The sequence below is a fragment of the Corvus kubaryi genome, unplaced genomic scaffold (genome assembly GCF_017639235.1).
Source record: "Corvus kubaryi isolate FWS band 111438036 unplaced genomic scaffold, C.kubaryi_AGA036_p1.0 136, whole genome shotgun sequence".
Classification (NCBI taxonomy): domain Eukaryota; kingdom Metazoa; phylum Chordata; class Aves; order Passeriformes; family Corvidae; genus Corvus; species Corvus kubaryi.
The window spans coordinates 2,848,369-2,864,849 of NW_024580670.1; the positions used below are offsets into that span (position 1 = coordinate 2,848,369).

General features: G+C 45.6%; 1 protein-coding gene across 13 annotated transcripts in view; it reads right to left on the reverse strand.

Annotated features, from left to right (window-relative positions):
- The window catches only part of CHL1 (cell adhesion molecule L1 like), a 131,720-nt gene that overhangs the window by 67,364 nt on the left and 47,875 nt on the right, over positions 1–16,481 (reverse strand). The window contains exon 1 of one of the 13 annotated variants that reach the window (XM_042013757.1): positions 15,521–15,627. The exons of the other annotated variants lie outside the window; for them this stretch is intronic. The gene's annotated coding sequence lies outside the window, so the exon portion shown is untranslated. Of the gene's footprint in view, positions 1–15,520; positions 15,628–16,481 lie in introns of those variants that run through there. 13 annotated transcript variants of the gene reach the window in all.

The window sequence follows — 16,481 nt, forward strand, 5'->3', positions numbered from 1 at the left end:
CAGAGCTTGAGGCATCCTGGTTTTCCAGACAGGCAGAGAAGGGCTCATGGCTACTGAAGACACCAAAACACAAAAATGAAACCCACTTGTGCAATTACAGCACAAGCCCTTGGAGCTTTCCCCTCCACTCTCCTTTCGCTCCCTTTATATAGCTGCAGTTATTTAGAGGACAGATCTCTGTTTAAGCAGCTGCTGCCACAACTAGTTGGCCCAAGCAGCTTTTTTAATTAAATATTTGCTGTTGTGAAAGTTTCCTCTCCTCTCCCTGCTCTCCTTGTGGACAACATTTGTTCTTGCAAAGATAACAGGAATCAGCCTCCGCCTTCGCCTGTGAGGCCTCCTGCACTCCCAGCCCCTGCAATGGTGTGAAAGCCCCACAAGAATTAATTTTTATGATAGGCATCGTGACATTTTTCCTATCAAGGACAGCTATCAACAATAAGGAAAAGAAATAAAGCTTGCTGGGATTTAATAATGGTTATTAAATTATGTCATTTACATAATTAGACCTTAGTAATAACTATGGCATATCTCTTTTATGGCATGGTAAATTGGCAGAGCACTTCATACAGTGGTTTTGGGTTTTTTTTCCCCTCCTCTCCCACCAATAACAGAGGAGTAGATCAGGTAAATGATATCACAACCCATACTAAGCAGGTTTACCCAGAGGCAGGAAATGGAGGTGAGTATCATGACGTGAATGAGAGAATTCTTGAGAAATATGGATTTCAAAAAGGTTTCTCACACATTTGTTGCTCTCAGAATTTCTTCCCAGTCAGCAGTCACGTACAGCAATGCCTCTGGGATGCTTTAGGGTATTTCTCAACCAGGGTCAGGGAGGCACTGGATTTACTCTGCCATTGGTGTGCACAGAATTTTCCCTCTGTTCCTCCCAGCAGGTAACCCTGGGAACAGCATTAAAGGCAACTGGGTTTACCCAATTCCAGTAAAGGCTTGGCTTGCTCGGGGAAAAGCTCCAACTGATGTTTCACAAAGCAGATGTGTCTTGACTCATTTTTACCTGGTCCAGGTATGACTGAGATTCTCACCTATTCCCACACTGGAAACATCAGAGCCAAGTTAGTGTGAAAAAAACCCAAACACAACTCTTAATCAGAGCCAGTTTGACACTGGAGGTAGAAAAGGGAAAGGGAAACAAAGAATTTAACGCTTTTTGAGCAAAGCTGTTTCAACAGCTGGTACAGACAGCTGAAATTACACGCAGAAATTAGGAAGCAGCAAGGGATGCTGTGAGGGTGAGCAGGCCCTGGCACAGGGTGCCCAGAGAAGCTGTGGATGCCCCTGGATCCCTGGAAGTGTCCAAGGGAAGCTTGGATGGGGCTTGGAGCAGCCTGGGATAGCACAAGGTGTCCCTGCCCATGGCAGGGCGTGGATGAGCCTTTAAGTCCCTTCCAACCCAAACCATTCCATGAGACTGAAGGGTTAAAGTTGCTGTGAAGCAGCAGCACAGAGAGCACAAGACTTGGAGTGTGAAATGGAGATGGAGAGAGGGAGGTTTCAGGAAAAAGGAGGCAGCAAGAGGAGCACAGAAGGAAATCAGAGCAGGCACCAAACGAAGCTGGTGCAGCTACATGGGGCCTCAGCAGCTGCTGTTCCATGGAGATGAGCGAGGGAGCAGATCCTGGGAGAGGGATGGTTCCGCCAAAATCTGGGAGTGCAGCGGAGCAGGGATCAGTGCTGTGCAGAGACAGGCAGCACAGGGACTTGGGAGAATTTGTGAGGCTGGAACAGCAACTCACTGGGGAAGAAATGAAAGAGAGCCCGGGTCTCAAAGCCCCAAGCAGGGAACTGGGGACCCTGCGATGGCAATGCCAGTCTGGGGGGATCAGAGAGCAAAGCAGCAAAATCTGCATTTGAGAGCATTTCAAACCTGCCTGAACTCCCCAGGCTGGAGCCACAGGAGGAATTTATTTCAAAAAGAAATATTAGGATCATATCACCAGGCAGTTTTAAAAAATATATATAAATAAGGTATATTAAGGCAGACGAGGGTGTACAAACTGTTCAGCACACGGGCACAGGAGAACTCAGCTTGCACCAGGGTGTATCCTCTGAGGGCAGCACAGATGCTCCTGACTGACATCAGCTTCAGTGGTGAATAAAAAACAAAATAAAAATCTGATCTTCTGTTTCCATGGGAAACCTGTTGAATTCCACCCATGCACCACAACACCTCCCTGCCTTTCCAGTAACAGAAGCAACTGGTGAAGTAAAACAAGGCTGGGGCCACTCTCTGTTTCCTGTCTCAGGAAAATCTTTCTTGGGGGGATTTATTAATGTGATTTACACGTTTATAAATATCACCAAAGAACTGCAGTTCTGTGAGCTTCCTGAGAAACAGAAAACTGCAGCATCCCAATCCCCCTGCTTCCCTCAGATCCACTCACCAGAAACCAAGGTCAGTGGCACTCTCCTGGGCACCAGGCAGGTAAATCCAAGCTGACAGCACACACAGATCCTTCAAACCACTGGAGGAATCAGGGAAGCCTGAGAGCTGTTCTAAAATGCCTCTTACCTTATGGAGCAGACAGAAAATTAAATATAGAGTGAAATCCCCAGGTGGGCTTCCACTCCCAAGAGACCTCTCCAAAATCTGAGCACTGTCAGGCTGAACTCACCAAAGCAAAGACAAACAAGATTCCTCCTCTGGAGTAATGCCTTCAGCAGCTCCTAACCCAGGTACACATGAAGTTTCTGTTTGCTAATTTTGCCTGCTTTTCTTTTGTAATAACAGCATTTCTAATTTTGCAACTTTGGCTTTATTAGAGTGAAAGTTGTTTTCATTCTCAGCTTAGCTAAGGTTTAAATGGGCTCACAAAAGCTTGCTGGGCACAAGAGATTCCACTTTCACACTCAAAGAAATCAGTGTTTTCAACAAATACTCTAAGCTTCTATAATCCAGGACAAGTTTGGGCACCCCAAGCATCTGGGAGCGGCTCTCGCTCGCTGCAAAATCAGCTCCAGGGCTGCTGAAAGGAATCTGCAGGTGAGGACAAACCATCCCAGGAGCTGGTTGTTGTCTCCAGCACCACTTCTCCCCTTCCCAAGGGACAATCCAGGACTCCAGAAAATACCCAGACTGGTGCAAAGTGTGGCTCATCTGTTTTTAGACCTGGTGGAGAAGCATAGGCAGGAGATGCCCAGGGAGGTTTGGAGTCCCCATCCCTGCAGGTGTCCAAGGAAGGGCTGAAGGCGGCACTCAGAGCTCTGGGCTGGGGACAGGGTGGGGATGGGGCACAGCTTGGACTCAGTGATCCTGGAAGTGGTTCTGTAACTGCTGTGTAGACGGGACTGGTGTTGCAGAACATGTTCCAGAGCCTCACCCAGCACCTGCTGGTGACCCCTACACCCCAAAATATTCAGCTCAAACACATTCCTGCACTATGGGGCCGACCTGTGTCACTGAAAAGCTCCTGAGCAGCAGTTTAGCCACAAACAGTGAGAGGGTGGCTTTAATTTCACTGGAAATCTGGCATTACCTTTGCGCCAGGCTCCGCAGGGATCACGGGCTGAGGCGTAACCTGCAGGGAGAAACGACACCACCCTGACCCCAAAGACACCTCAGCTCCCCTACAGGTGACAGAGCCAGGATCCCACGTATTCCCCACTCCAACAGGTCTGCCTGGGAATGTTTCACTAATCCTGAAGCACAAAAAGGCTTAAAATACCTGTCAGTCAGGCTGCTCCCCGCTGGCCTCCCCGCAGCCCTCGCAGCCTTGCTGGGAGGATTGTTATTGAGATCCCCAGCGCTGCCAGCATACTGAGGAAAATTAAACCCCAGCCGTGGAAACAATAGCTATTACAAAGTGTGTAATCAGCAGGAGATGGGATGAATGTTTGTAATTCTGAGGTGTAGAAAGCGTTTTTAAAATGCCTTTAGTCTCATCCATACTTCTTTAATATTTTGCTGCCTAACAGTGGCATTTTACAGCCAGGCCACAACTTCAGTGAGGTACAAACTTGTGGAGTATAATGTCAAGCTATGTGGTAGAGTCAAGTAAACATTTGTAGTAATTATATGCCCAGGAGATGTCATCACCTCAGAGAATTAACAAGCAGCTCAGTAAATTACACATCGCTCGATCTGCAATTGCTGCAGCTCCAGCCAAGAGCTCGGCTCCATCCCCAGCAACCCTGACACGACGTGTCAGCGCATGGTGCAAACCAGTCAGGCTGTTATTGTGCACTCACATCAGCCACCACCTCGCCTCACAAAGCTCCTTGTCAAAGGTTTGAAGCACAGTTCTCTTTCCAACCAGTAAAAAGAGGCAGTCTGCTCACACCTTGTGATTCGCGCTAGAAATCGTTTCCACTTTGGCTTCACCATAGAGCTACATTCAAAGGGATGAGCTCGATGTAGTCCTAATCCCAAATGGGTTTCTGGAAACACTGCAATGCTCCCAGGCTCAGGAGACGCAGGCTGCCTGTGGAGCAGCGTGCCCAGCCAGCAGGAGAGGTTCTTGCTGCACACATATGCTCCGAAAGCACTCGCTCTGCACAAAGCTCATTAAGCGCCCTGACAATCATCCTGATCGTGCAGAAGCCAAAAGCTACTGCCTCTCCTGTTGGAAACTCAAGCAATGAGAATGGCTGCGAAGATTTCCAAGGGAGAAAACGCAGATTGCTTTTAAATATCTCTTCACAGACTACCCCAGCCATGCCAGGGTTTACCAGGCAGAGCAATTACAAACAAGCGCCTCGATTAGGAATTGGAGCACAGCAATGAATTGCCCAAGCAGCTGCTGCACTCTGGCTCAGAGATGAGTGCCCTTTAGCGTTTGCTAAAGTGATTTCCTACAAAATCCCTGTCATTTGTCAGGCCACTACCTGGAAAGTAGAATACACTTACAGGACTCGCAGATTCATCACCGGCTAATTCTGTTTTCTGAACAGCAAAAACAAAAAGGAGACAACGCTCAGCCATCAACTTCTTTCACATCTTACATCAGTTTGAAGACAGGGGTTACTGCTTCCACAGAGAATCACAGAAGGGTTTGGGTTGGTAGAGACCTTAAAAATCATCCAGTTCCACCTCCTGCCATGGGCAGGGACACCTTCCACCTTCCCAGGGTGCTCCAAACCCTGTCCAACCTGGTCTTCCAGGGATCCAGGGGCAGCCACAGCTTCTCTGGACAACCTCTTCCAGGGTCTCCCCAGGAAGAATTTTTCCTAATATCCCATCTAAACCTACTCTCTTTCACCTGAAGTCATTCCCTGTGGATACAGTACTGCTGCTAGCAAGAATTTCTCTTACTTCTTTCTAAGCCCGTGAGATACTTTTCTCTCTCATGAAGGTATTTGCAGAGTTCTATAAGCTATGAACCCCTGCGACTTTGCCGAGCTTTGTTTATGGTACAGTAGGAAAATATTTTGACAATGGATGTTTTAGGATTTTAGCCAATCACCCCAAGGGGTGGCTGATCCTTTGTCCAATTAGACTATGAAGAAAAAAGTCCATAAAAGAGTTCGTAAAATAATAAAATGAATCAATCTTGCTGCACCGTTCTTGCCTGCTGGATCTTCTCTCTTCTCCTCCTCCCTATGGCTGTGGGACACAGTAATAATTCCCCCTGTCCTGTCCCTGCGGGCCCTGCAAAAGTCCCTCTCCAGCCCTCTTGGAGTCCATTTAGGCACTGAAAGGCACAATGAGGTCACCCCAGAGCCTTCTCCTCTCCAGGCTGAACAATCCCAATTCTCTCAGCCTTTCCTCCCAGCAGAGCTGCTCCATCCCTCACGTCCAACACACCTGAAGCTGACAGCCTTGGGGCTCCATGTGGGAGATGCTGCTCCACTCCAGCCCTCCCAGGGATGAGCTGAGCCCCAGCCTTGCCTTTGCACCACCTGACCTCTGCAGGGACAGGAGCTAAAAGATGGAGACGCAGCCGGGGATGTGAACAAGCTGTAACGACAGCGAGCTCCTTTCTGACACAGGAATTTATCTGTTCATTTATTTAATTTCCCTGGCAAATTTAATCCTGCTTCTAATCCTTCTGGTTGCAGGAGTGATGTGCTGGAACTGCATCTCCGAGCAGAGTCGACGCTAGCACTCGAGCATTGTTTTCTTTCCCTAAATGACTAATTTATATTGTGCATTCTCTAATACCACAGCCATCTGCCAAAAGGTGTTCAAACCATCCACACTGCAACAGACTCTATTAATATGCATTAAAAATCACATTACAGTTGACATAAGCCATTTTTGTACATGCATATGAAAAATACGACTATTATGTTTAAAACTTTCAACTAATCATGCATCACTGGTTTTCTCCCTCTGAGTTTATAATTTAAATCTTTAAATGTTTCAAAGCAGCCTCATCAAGCCAAGATTTCTGATGGCTGTGGAGCTGAGACAGCCCATTACAGTAACAACAAGAAAACGAAAAAAGGAAAACAAATAGGAACCTGGTTTTGGAGGGGGAAAAAGAAATTATTTCTAGATGGCAATAAAGTAACAATAATTAAGAAATAACGTGCATCTGCTTCCTTCATTGTTTGCTCTGATACTGGTCACGGTGCAGGGATGGGATGTGACATAAATCTATCCAGAAGGACATCGATGGCCAGCAGACAGAGCAGCTGTGACAGATGACATGCCCAGAACAGACAATCAGAGGTGACTTTGTACAAGCCAGCAGAGGACCAGCCCTGCTAAAAGCTGTCTGAACATCAGACCCCATCCAGCCCCCCAGCACAGCTCTGCCTTCTGCAGAGCACAGCAAACGTTCCCTAATTTCTATTTCACTCACAGTTTCAGGGCTTTCTCTCAGCACTGCTCATTTAAAACCTTGGGACTCACCAGCCTGAAAGCTCTGAGCAGCTGAAGCCCAGAGCAGGGGTACAAAGTCCCCAATCCCTGCAGAAACTGCTCCTTGCAGGCATCTGACATGATGGGGACCAATAATCCAGGGATTTGGATGTGTGCTCACATTAATGCCACCAGCAATCTGTGAGCCCAGGCTCTGGGGGGCATCTGAAAATCCCAGAGTGAGTTTTGGGTTTTCTTTCCGTGATTTGTGTATTCCCCCTCAAGAACTTAAGAAGCAGATCCTCCTGTGGAAGCCTTTATTAGACTTGCTGAGCTTTTTCCCACCTGAATTACCTTTTGTGAATGTTAATCACTGCCATTACAGTTTATTGTCTGTCAAACACTTACCTCCCTTACCGCACATCCTCCCAACCAAGAAAACAAATTAAAACAAAATTAAAGCAGCTCAGGAGAGAAAACAGGGAACACAAAACTGGGCACCATTTCATAAAGAATTTTTCCCAGAAACTCAGATCCCTTCCCCATTTGCCACACTCCTCATTTCCAAACTATTTCAACCACCTTTTCCTGAAAGTGTCTTCAAGAGCAACTCTCCAAGAAGGAGTGCAGTGCTCTTCCCCATGAGGTGGGTGAAAACCTCTGGATTCTCTCCTGAGTCCAAATTTTTATCCCAGCCCTTCTTCCAGAACCACTGAGTAAAGCACCAGCTATTGGAATCCGAAGTGCTGCCAATAAATTATTGCATTCAGAGCTGAAAGGCGAACTGGGAAAGGGGATGAGTACAACAGAAACAGGTTTTCCTAAGGATTTGGAAAACCTTTGAGTTTCAAGACTGAAATGTATTAATTGCTATGAACTTATGAGGCTAAAATTATCTGGAAAAGTCATGCATCTATAAATCCAGAACCTAAGATTAAGATGCTTCCTTCTTTATTCCTTATTCCAAGATAATCTCATGTAGTTTATGCCCTGTTTTCTTTGGTGACCTGGTGCTTATTAAATTTCCCAAAGTGCTTCATTGCCCTTAGCAAGAAATATAGCCCAGTGAGGAATTCTAACACCTGAATTCAGGTTTTATGATTAAAATACAAAAAAAATATTCCAGTCCTCCAGGGTTTTTTGCAGTGTTAGTTGAAGCATGAACATGTGCTGAAGAACCTTTGGAGAAATAGCTGGAATAACCAAGAGCCATCACTTTGTAAATTCATCTTTCATCTGTTCTGTTCCTACACCTGAAGGAGCAACTTCATGCAGGCTTGCTTTTCTTTCCTTTAACATTTCAAGTGTCACAGCCTGGCTCATCCTGACAAAAACAGCTGGAAAAACACTCCACCCACTGCCATGGATCAGCACCAGAGGCACCTGACACCATCCCAGCACAGCTGCAGCATGGGCCAGGCGCCCCAAAATCTCCTGGGGTCACGGCCAAGGACAGGGGCTGCTGCTGCCCTGTCACCTGAAGCAGCAATGTGAAAGCAACATCCTCTGAATACTCAAAAAATTCCCCTAAGAAAACCCCAAACAACCAACAACCAAAACAAAACAAACAAAAAACCCCAAACACCCCCCTGCAAAACAACAAAAAAACCTCAAAACCAACCAAAAAAACAACCCATAAAAACAACTCCACAAAAAAACAAATTAAAAAAAAAACACCAAAAGCAGCCCCAACTCCTTTCAAATGTATTTCATTGCAGATATTGATGCTCTTTTCCCTGAATGCTTATAAAAACAGAGATAGCACATAGGAAACGTGTTTGCACATCTTCTGAACCACAAAACATCGGCTGGTGTTCGAGTGGGTTTCAGATCCATTGTGTTAAAGAGCAGATTTGAATTCCTCCCCAGCATCCCTCCAGACAGACAGATAATACTGTGATTAATTTTAATCTATCAGAGTAATGTTTAAATATTAACAACAATCATGCCCAGGTTCATTTCAATTATTAACACTTGATTAGCTATTAATTGATTGTATTATTTTTTCATCAAGTGCTGCAGTTTGGCCCTAGGACTGGTGCTTTTCCATCTCCTTCCTTCACCCTGAATTCCCCCATGCCCTGGCTCCTGGTTGTAACCACAGCACCCAGGAGTGAGAAATCAGCATTTGTGGCAGAAATTTGGACTTTTGAGGACGTTTTTTTTTGTATGAAATGAAAATATCTTTCATTCTATCACTTGTTCAACCTCTATTTTGTTTTTTTTTTTTTTGCTACTCCCAGCCAAACTCCAGCCCAGCAGAGAACAGCAATCACCTGCCCAGGTGTCTGCTGCACTGCAGGCCTGCCTTTGCACAAACCTAAGAGCTTGCTTTTAAATTAAACTTTAAATTACATCATTTTGCAAAATATTTAATCACACAGGAAGCAGAATGTGTGGTTTCTTTCAGGGAAGATCATGTCCTGATAAAGAACTCTCTTTGACCTGCCTGTGAGGAGCTTTGGACTTGAAAATGCCAGACCCATAGGACGCAACTTCCACGACAAGAATCTATAACAACAGGGCAACTTACACAATACTCATAATTAATGGTTATAGTTAATAAATAAAATCAACTTTTACACCTTTTATCCATCTTAAAAAAACCCTTTTCAATACTGATTTTCAAATTGCTGCTGATGTCCCTCAGCAGAACTAAGACCACATCCTGAGGGAGTTACACAAGCACTGATTGTGGTATCTTGGTGTGAACTAAGCCCCAAGTATGGCTAAGACACAAAGATTTCACACACATTTATGGAGATTCTGCTCCTGTTCTGGGAAAACTGCCACAGAAATGCATATGGCATTCAAGTGCCGTTGTTCTGGAAAACATTTGGCATTAAAGGACAACGGGCAGTCAACATTTGCACACACGCTTAGAAACAAATGGGATTATTTGCAAGAGCATGTGGGGACAGCACAAGGGGGAATGGATTCAAACTCAGAAAGAGCAGGGCTAGATTAGATATTACGAATAAATTCTTTACTCAGAGGGTGGGGAGGCCCTGGCACAGGGTGCCCGGAGCAGCTGTGGCTGCCCCTGGATCCCTGGCAGTGCCCAAGGCCAGGTTGGATGGGGCTTGGAGCAGCCTGGGACAGTGGAAGATGTCCCTGCCCATGGCACAGGGTGGAAATAGATGATCTTTAGGTCCCTCCCAACCCAAATAATTCTGTGATTCTATGAGCACATCACAGCACAAATATTAAATCTGAAGGGGAAAATTCAGGATGGAAAGTTGCATGAAAGCTGGTTTGGAAGGATAAAGGAGTAAGACAACAATCCAGACACACAAAGGGGCTCTGAAGGTGAAAGAGAGGATAGAAATAGCTCTAAGAAAGAAAATGCAAACCATCCCTCTCACCTTGGCTGCTGTGTTATCATGGACATGACATCCCCCTCCCTGCTCCCTCCCGCCACAGCAAACCCCCCCCCCCCAGCACAGTCTGAACACAGGGATGGCCAGTGCCCCTCTTTTCCCTCCTAACACAGCCATTCCTCACTATTGCACACTTTTAAAACACAGGCCAGGTTGGACGGGGCTTGGAGCACCCTGGGACAGTGGGAGGTGTCCCTGCCCGTGGCAGGGGTGGCACTGGATGGGCTTTAATGTCCCTTCCAACCCAAGCCATGGCACGGTTCTGTGACACTGAAACAAACAGCGATGGACAAGTGGCCCAGCTTTGGGAAGAAGCCAGCCCAGAGCCAAAGCTCACAGCAGGAGCCAGACCCTGCTCATGATGCATCCCAGATTCCATCCATCAGCACAGGCAGTGACAGCCCCACGGCCAGGAGCTGCTGAGCAATGGATGAGCATAGGCAAAGCGCGGGCGCCCTTCACACCCAGGAACTAAAAGGGTACAAGTGGAGAGCAGGGAGAAGAGGTTTTGAGTTCCAGCACATCAAAGGCTTAGTGACATTGAAGTAATAAGAAATAATGAATACTTAACTCCCAGTTCATATTAAAAAACCTATTAATGTTTTATTTTGTCATCCATAATGAAAATAGGAATTGGGCCCGTGGTTCTTAATGATATCAACGGTGCACGAGGAAAATTGCTGGGCCAAAACCAAGGCAGGAGTGGGCAGCCCTGGCAGCCTGGGTTTGGACTCTGGCAGCCTCAGCCACAAACCAGCACTTCTCTGCACTCTGTGAAAAGTTTGTGAGGGCAGAACATGAGCTCAGGACAGGATGATGTGGATTCCAAATCTCGAATCTGACCCTGTCACTGCAGCCCTTCCCTTTCCCAAATCACTGTGGTGTCTTTAATTAGGGAGATGGTCTTGGACAGGAGGCAGAAATTCAAATCCCAGCTCTGACAGACTTTACATAGGATCTTACTGAACTTTGTTGTGTCGTGATGCACTTTCTTCTTCCATCTTCTGAATACCTGCTCACGTTCATACCATCTCAGGATGGGACCTGTGTGCAATGAATGTAATCCCTGAAATTCCCATGCATACACAGGTCTATTCTAATAACAGTACATTAAATCCTAACCTATTTAAACCTTATTTTAAGGTGCATTTGTTCCAAATTTGCCAGGAAATCCAGGCTGTTAATTACAAACAAAAGGATGCTTGAATCAGCCTTGTACCAGCTCACAACTGTGACACGGAGGTTTCACAGGAGGATTGACATCACCTATGATCCTGTAAAAATGATGAACTAAAGTGTGCAGGCCCTAAATAATGTGAGTAAGTGCCCAGGGTATTCAGCAAGGTGAAAGGAGTGGAATTCTACACCTTCTGAGCAGGGCACACCATCTGCTCCGCTGTGGGTACTCAGCTCACACCCTCCACGGGCTTCCAGTGCAGCTGAAGTGACACCAGGAGACAGGAGGACATCAGTGACAGTCACTGCCACTTGGGTCCTCACACTCTGCAGCTTCCAGGGAGCTGGGGGGAGGACACACTGAGGAGTTCCAGCCACAGCTCCCGTCCAGAGGGACTGACGGGAGCGACAAGGCTCATGCAGTAAAACAGCGGAGATAAAATCCCGGATTTCCCTTCCCAGAGCAGTCAGTGACAATGACACAACACAGAGCTCTCCCAGTGATCCCTTCCTCCTGCTTCCCCTGTGGTCTAACAGGCAGGATAAGGTCACACTGGCAGCACTGATCCTGCTCTCAGCACAGCGTTCCCACCCTGGCACCACTCACTCCTCTCTGACTCCTCAGCCAGGGAGCCAAAGCCCCCCCTATTCCTTACTCCTTTGGTGCTCTTCCCTCTCTCATTCCACCAGGACCCAGGCAACAAAGCTCACCCATCCCTGGAGAACGCAGAACTGCAGCAGGGTGGATAACCAAGCCTGGGGACACATCTGAGTTTCAGAGAACACTTTTCCCAAGCTGGGTTCAGCCAGTCCAGGTTTCAGCTTCCCTGCTGTAACTCCATCATTTATTACGTGCCAGGCCCTGCCAGAGCAGATCTGCTTTGCATATCCTATTACTTATCAGAGCATTTAGCCACAGGACCCTCTGGAGAGCACATTATCAAAGATTAGGGACTAATTTGACCAAAGACTTCCCTGGAGAGCAGCAGTGCTCCCGTGCAGAAGACACAACTGCTGCTGCAGCCCAAGGGGCAGGGATGAGCAGAGAAAAGGTTGAACCTTCCTGCTTTGGGTTCTCTCCAGTTTAAACTGGCCACTAATCCCTAATAATTTAATTTATTTGCATTAATGGACCAGGGAGTCAATATTTGCATTAGTCTATTGCACAAAATATGTTGACATGTTTCTTCTAAATCTGGTTCAATTTCATTTCTTAATGCTAAAGCACCTTTATTTCACGAGATATGGGGAGCCTAATTAATATTTCATGCTTATTACTTAGGCTCAGCCTCACAATAATCGATTCCTAAACCCAGGGCTCTGCTTGGAGTATTTAATCTTTTGGAATCTTCAGTGCACCTCCGATCCTCAATGAATTTACATCAAGCTGATTTGTTTCTATTCTCATACCTGAACCCTTATTGCTAATTAGAAGAGAAAAATAAGTGTATTGTTGTCTCTGCAGTTGGGGTGTTTATTTCGTCTCCTCCTCCTCACATTCCTCCTCTGCACTTTTCGCCTACAAGGCATAAAGTACTGAGTGATTTCCAGACACAAAGTTCCTGAATTTAATCTAAATTAAGCCCCATGTCCAATTTGATAACAAATCCCTGCAATGTGACTATTCACACTGGGTAAATATGGCATGATTGTAATTACAAACTCAAAAATCATAACACGAAAGTGTTGATTAATGCTTCAAAGCAGATTTTCCAGCATTCTGTACATGGAATCCATCTGATTCATCCTGTATGTGGTTGCTCTGTTTGGCCTCAGGCTAAAAAATTAATTTTTTCAAACTATTTCTTCCCACTATAAATGTTTCTGCTGGGAAAATTGGCTACTTTCTTTCTTTCTCATTTAAAGATCTTTGAATTCAAGCCACCCAGCCAATAAATATGTCTGGAGTTCATTATTTTCTGGGCACACCAAGGTGGTTTTTACTGTAACAGACATCACCCCTGAGTGGGAATTGTGACTTTGGGAAGTTGAGTTGCTAAATTTCAAAGGAATCTCCTATAGGAAGAATCAACAAACAGTCAATTTTTTTTTCCAAGTCCTTTTCTACAGCCTTTTCCTGCAAGTGAGGAAGAAAATGATGGTTGGAAATGCTCCATTCCTACTCCTAAACACTGATAAAGCTGGCTAAACCAAAAATATGTTCAGATTTATTTCCAAGTCTAAGTCGGAATAAAACCACCTTTCTGGAGTGCAGGAGCATCCTTCTGACCTCCCCTTCTAGGAAAGAGCTGGATTCCCACGTCCTCCTTTTCCAGGAATCAGCTCTGAATATTAGGCTGAGCTTTCCATCCTGCCAGAGCAAATCTGGGCAGCCTCAGCCCATCCAAATGCTGCTCCTGTGAGGGGTTTGGGAACCTGCACTGCTGATAATTAACATCCCCTCTGAGCTGGAGCATCCCTGCTGCCTTCCCTACCACAACATGCAGCATTTTAATATTAAACAGCCACGGGGGGGAAAAAAGAGGGAAGGGATGGGAGGAAAAAAAAAAGGACTGTTAAATTCTTAAGTTTTGGTGCCTGAAGGGGATCAAATCCAGTCTGAAAAGATCTGTCTGGACAGTTATGGACAGAGCTCTCAGGGCTCGGTGTCAGCTCAGACAGATGAGCTGGATATTCACAAATTCCTCACCCACCACTCATAAATGACTTTTCTTCAGCCCAGCAATCAGCAGCTGGCAAACCGGGGGGGGAAATAAGGTCCCACCTAAGCAGAGCTTTTCCTGTACATATTCCATGGATTCTGGGCAGAGTGTGCAGTGAGGGGGTGAGGAAGCCGTGGTTTCAGTCGTTGCTTTCATCAAATTTCATTTCTTTGCAGCTGCAAAAGCCTGTGCAAAGAGAACTAAAGCTTCTTTTATGGAAGGAGGAGTGGAAAAAATTCCAATCACCCCAATGCTCATGGAAAATAAGGTGAATTCTATAGAAAAGTCAAATCCATAGGCACTAAAATTCCCTCCTCAGTGGTGTTATTTGCCAGGCCTTCCACAGATAGATGGGAAAAAATCATTGATCTAATGCACAAAATTATCTTCATTAATATGAAAACCTAAACAAGCCAGGGAGGGGCATTCTGAAGTTTTATCCTACTGGATCCTGCTATTCCTCTGGAGAAATGTCAGCAGAGCACTGAGCAGACAGGAAAGCTGGAAGACTGATTAAACCACGTTTAAAACCATGAGAACATGCAAAACTGAGTATTTTCCAGGATCATTAAAATAAACCTTAATTACAGAGCCCATGTTTATCTGTGTCATCCGATGTCACAATACTTCAAGGTTGATGATGAGGGGAAAAAGGCAAAAATCCCCAACAACTGCATCCAGCAGCAGAGCAGTATCTGCATTATTCATCATCGGCCGTGCAGTGACAGATCCAAAATAATTAGTATTATCCACATTAACTTATGCAATTCCCCTGCCTAAAGAGAAGCCATAAAGAAATGTAAAGTAATTATAAAGCAGAGATGCTCTGGATGGGCTGGGAAGTTCTGGTGGAGCAAAGCTTGGAGGGAGGAGGAAGAACAAAACTTGTTAATAACATGGAGTGGCAAAACAATGCAATTGTCAAAGGAGAAAAGTAAATGAATTGAAAATTCTGGTGTGCACGTCACAGATTAGGAAAACCTGCGACTTTGCAGCAAAATGGAAAAAAAAAAGAAAGAGAAAAAAGTAAAAGAGAGACAAAAATAACACTAAAGAAGAAACAGAAAAAATAAACAAGATATAAATAAGTATGTAGAAAAGATTATAAAAAGGTATATTTTATTTATGTTCTTTTAGTCTGAGCTTTCATAACAAAAACCTAGGACAGAGTCCAGTTAAGCATGGAACAGAATCCTGGAATGATTTGGGCTGGAAGGGACCTTAAAGCCCATCCCATCCCATCCCTGCCATGGCAGGGACACCTTCCACTGTCCCAGGCTGCTCCAAGCCCCAATGTCCAGCCTGGCCTTGGGCACTGCCAGGGATCCAGGGGCAGCCCCAGCTGCTCTGGGCACCCTCAGGCTCTGCCCACCCTCCCAGGGAACAATTCCTTCCCACTATCCCATTAACCCTCCTCTCTTTCAGTCTGAAGCCATTCCCCCTTGTCCCATCACTACTTTTTCCTGATGAAAATCAGAAACTTTTATCTCTGCAAGGACTTCTGTCTGAAAAGATAATTGACATTTACTTACTGTCCATACAGAGCCAAAGGTAGAACAACCACTAAGGTAACATCAAAGTTAGCAAGAGATTCCTGTGGACTTCAGCAGAGTTTGGCTCCCACCTCCAGAAGGAATTTCAAGAAACTCCAGCAGAGTTTGGATAAATCTTCAGAAGCTGGAAGGGCACTGCCTCGACGTGCAGCTGCCCCCATTTATTACAAAGACAGAAAGAAGCTGCTTTCCCTCAGAAGGAGCCAAAAAGAAAAAAAAAACCATCAGGCAAAACCTGGCACATCCCAGAGCAGCCAAATCTGGAGCTCATTACCAGGAGCGCCTGCACAGCCCTGGGGACTGCACCTCCTCGTGCCAGCTGGGAATGTTCACAGTCACAAAGGGTTGTGGTAGGACACTCTAAAAATCCAAGCAGTGCTGAAGAGAAGCTGATTTTCAGCAGAGGAAGTCAGATTTTTCTGAAAGGTCCCCACAGAGCACCTGTTCTTCAAAGCTCAAATGTATCAGAAACATGCTTAACAAAGAAAATCTGGTGCATTTGGTCAGCAAACAACTGGCTAAAAATCTCCTTCCTCTCTGAACCTTGTCAGAAAAGGTAAAAGGGATTGTCCCAGTAAAGGTTATTTCAGATGTGTTTTAAGAAGCAGGAAGCAGCAGGCACTTGAGAATAAACTCAAATGTCTCAGCTCTGCCCATGAGCTCTGAGGGGACATCAGGCACAGCTGGGAGATTGACAAAGCAGGGTTTGTTGAGAGAGATAAAAGAAAAGAAAAAGAAGGAAACCCTTTAACAGAAACAACAAAACCCACAAAACATCTGGGCTAAGACTGCAATTCAGAAACTCTTCCTTTATAGAAAAAAATCCTGACCTTACACCGAGACGTGGAGTAACCAAGGCTCTGCTACAAAACTGCAAAGAGACAGAGAGAAGGTGGAGAGCCAGACAAAAACACAAAACACCAACTCAGTCTGTGCAGGG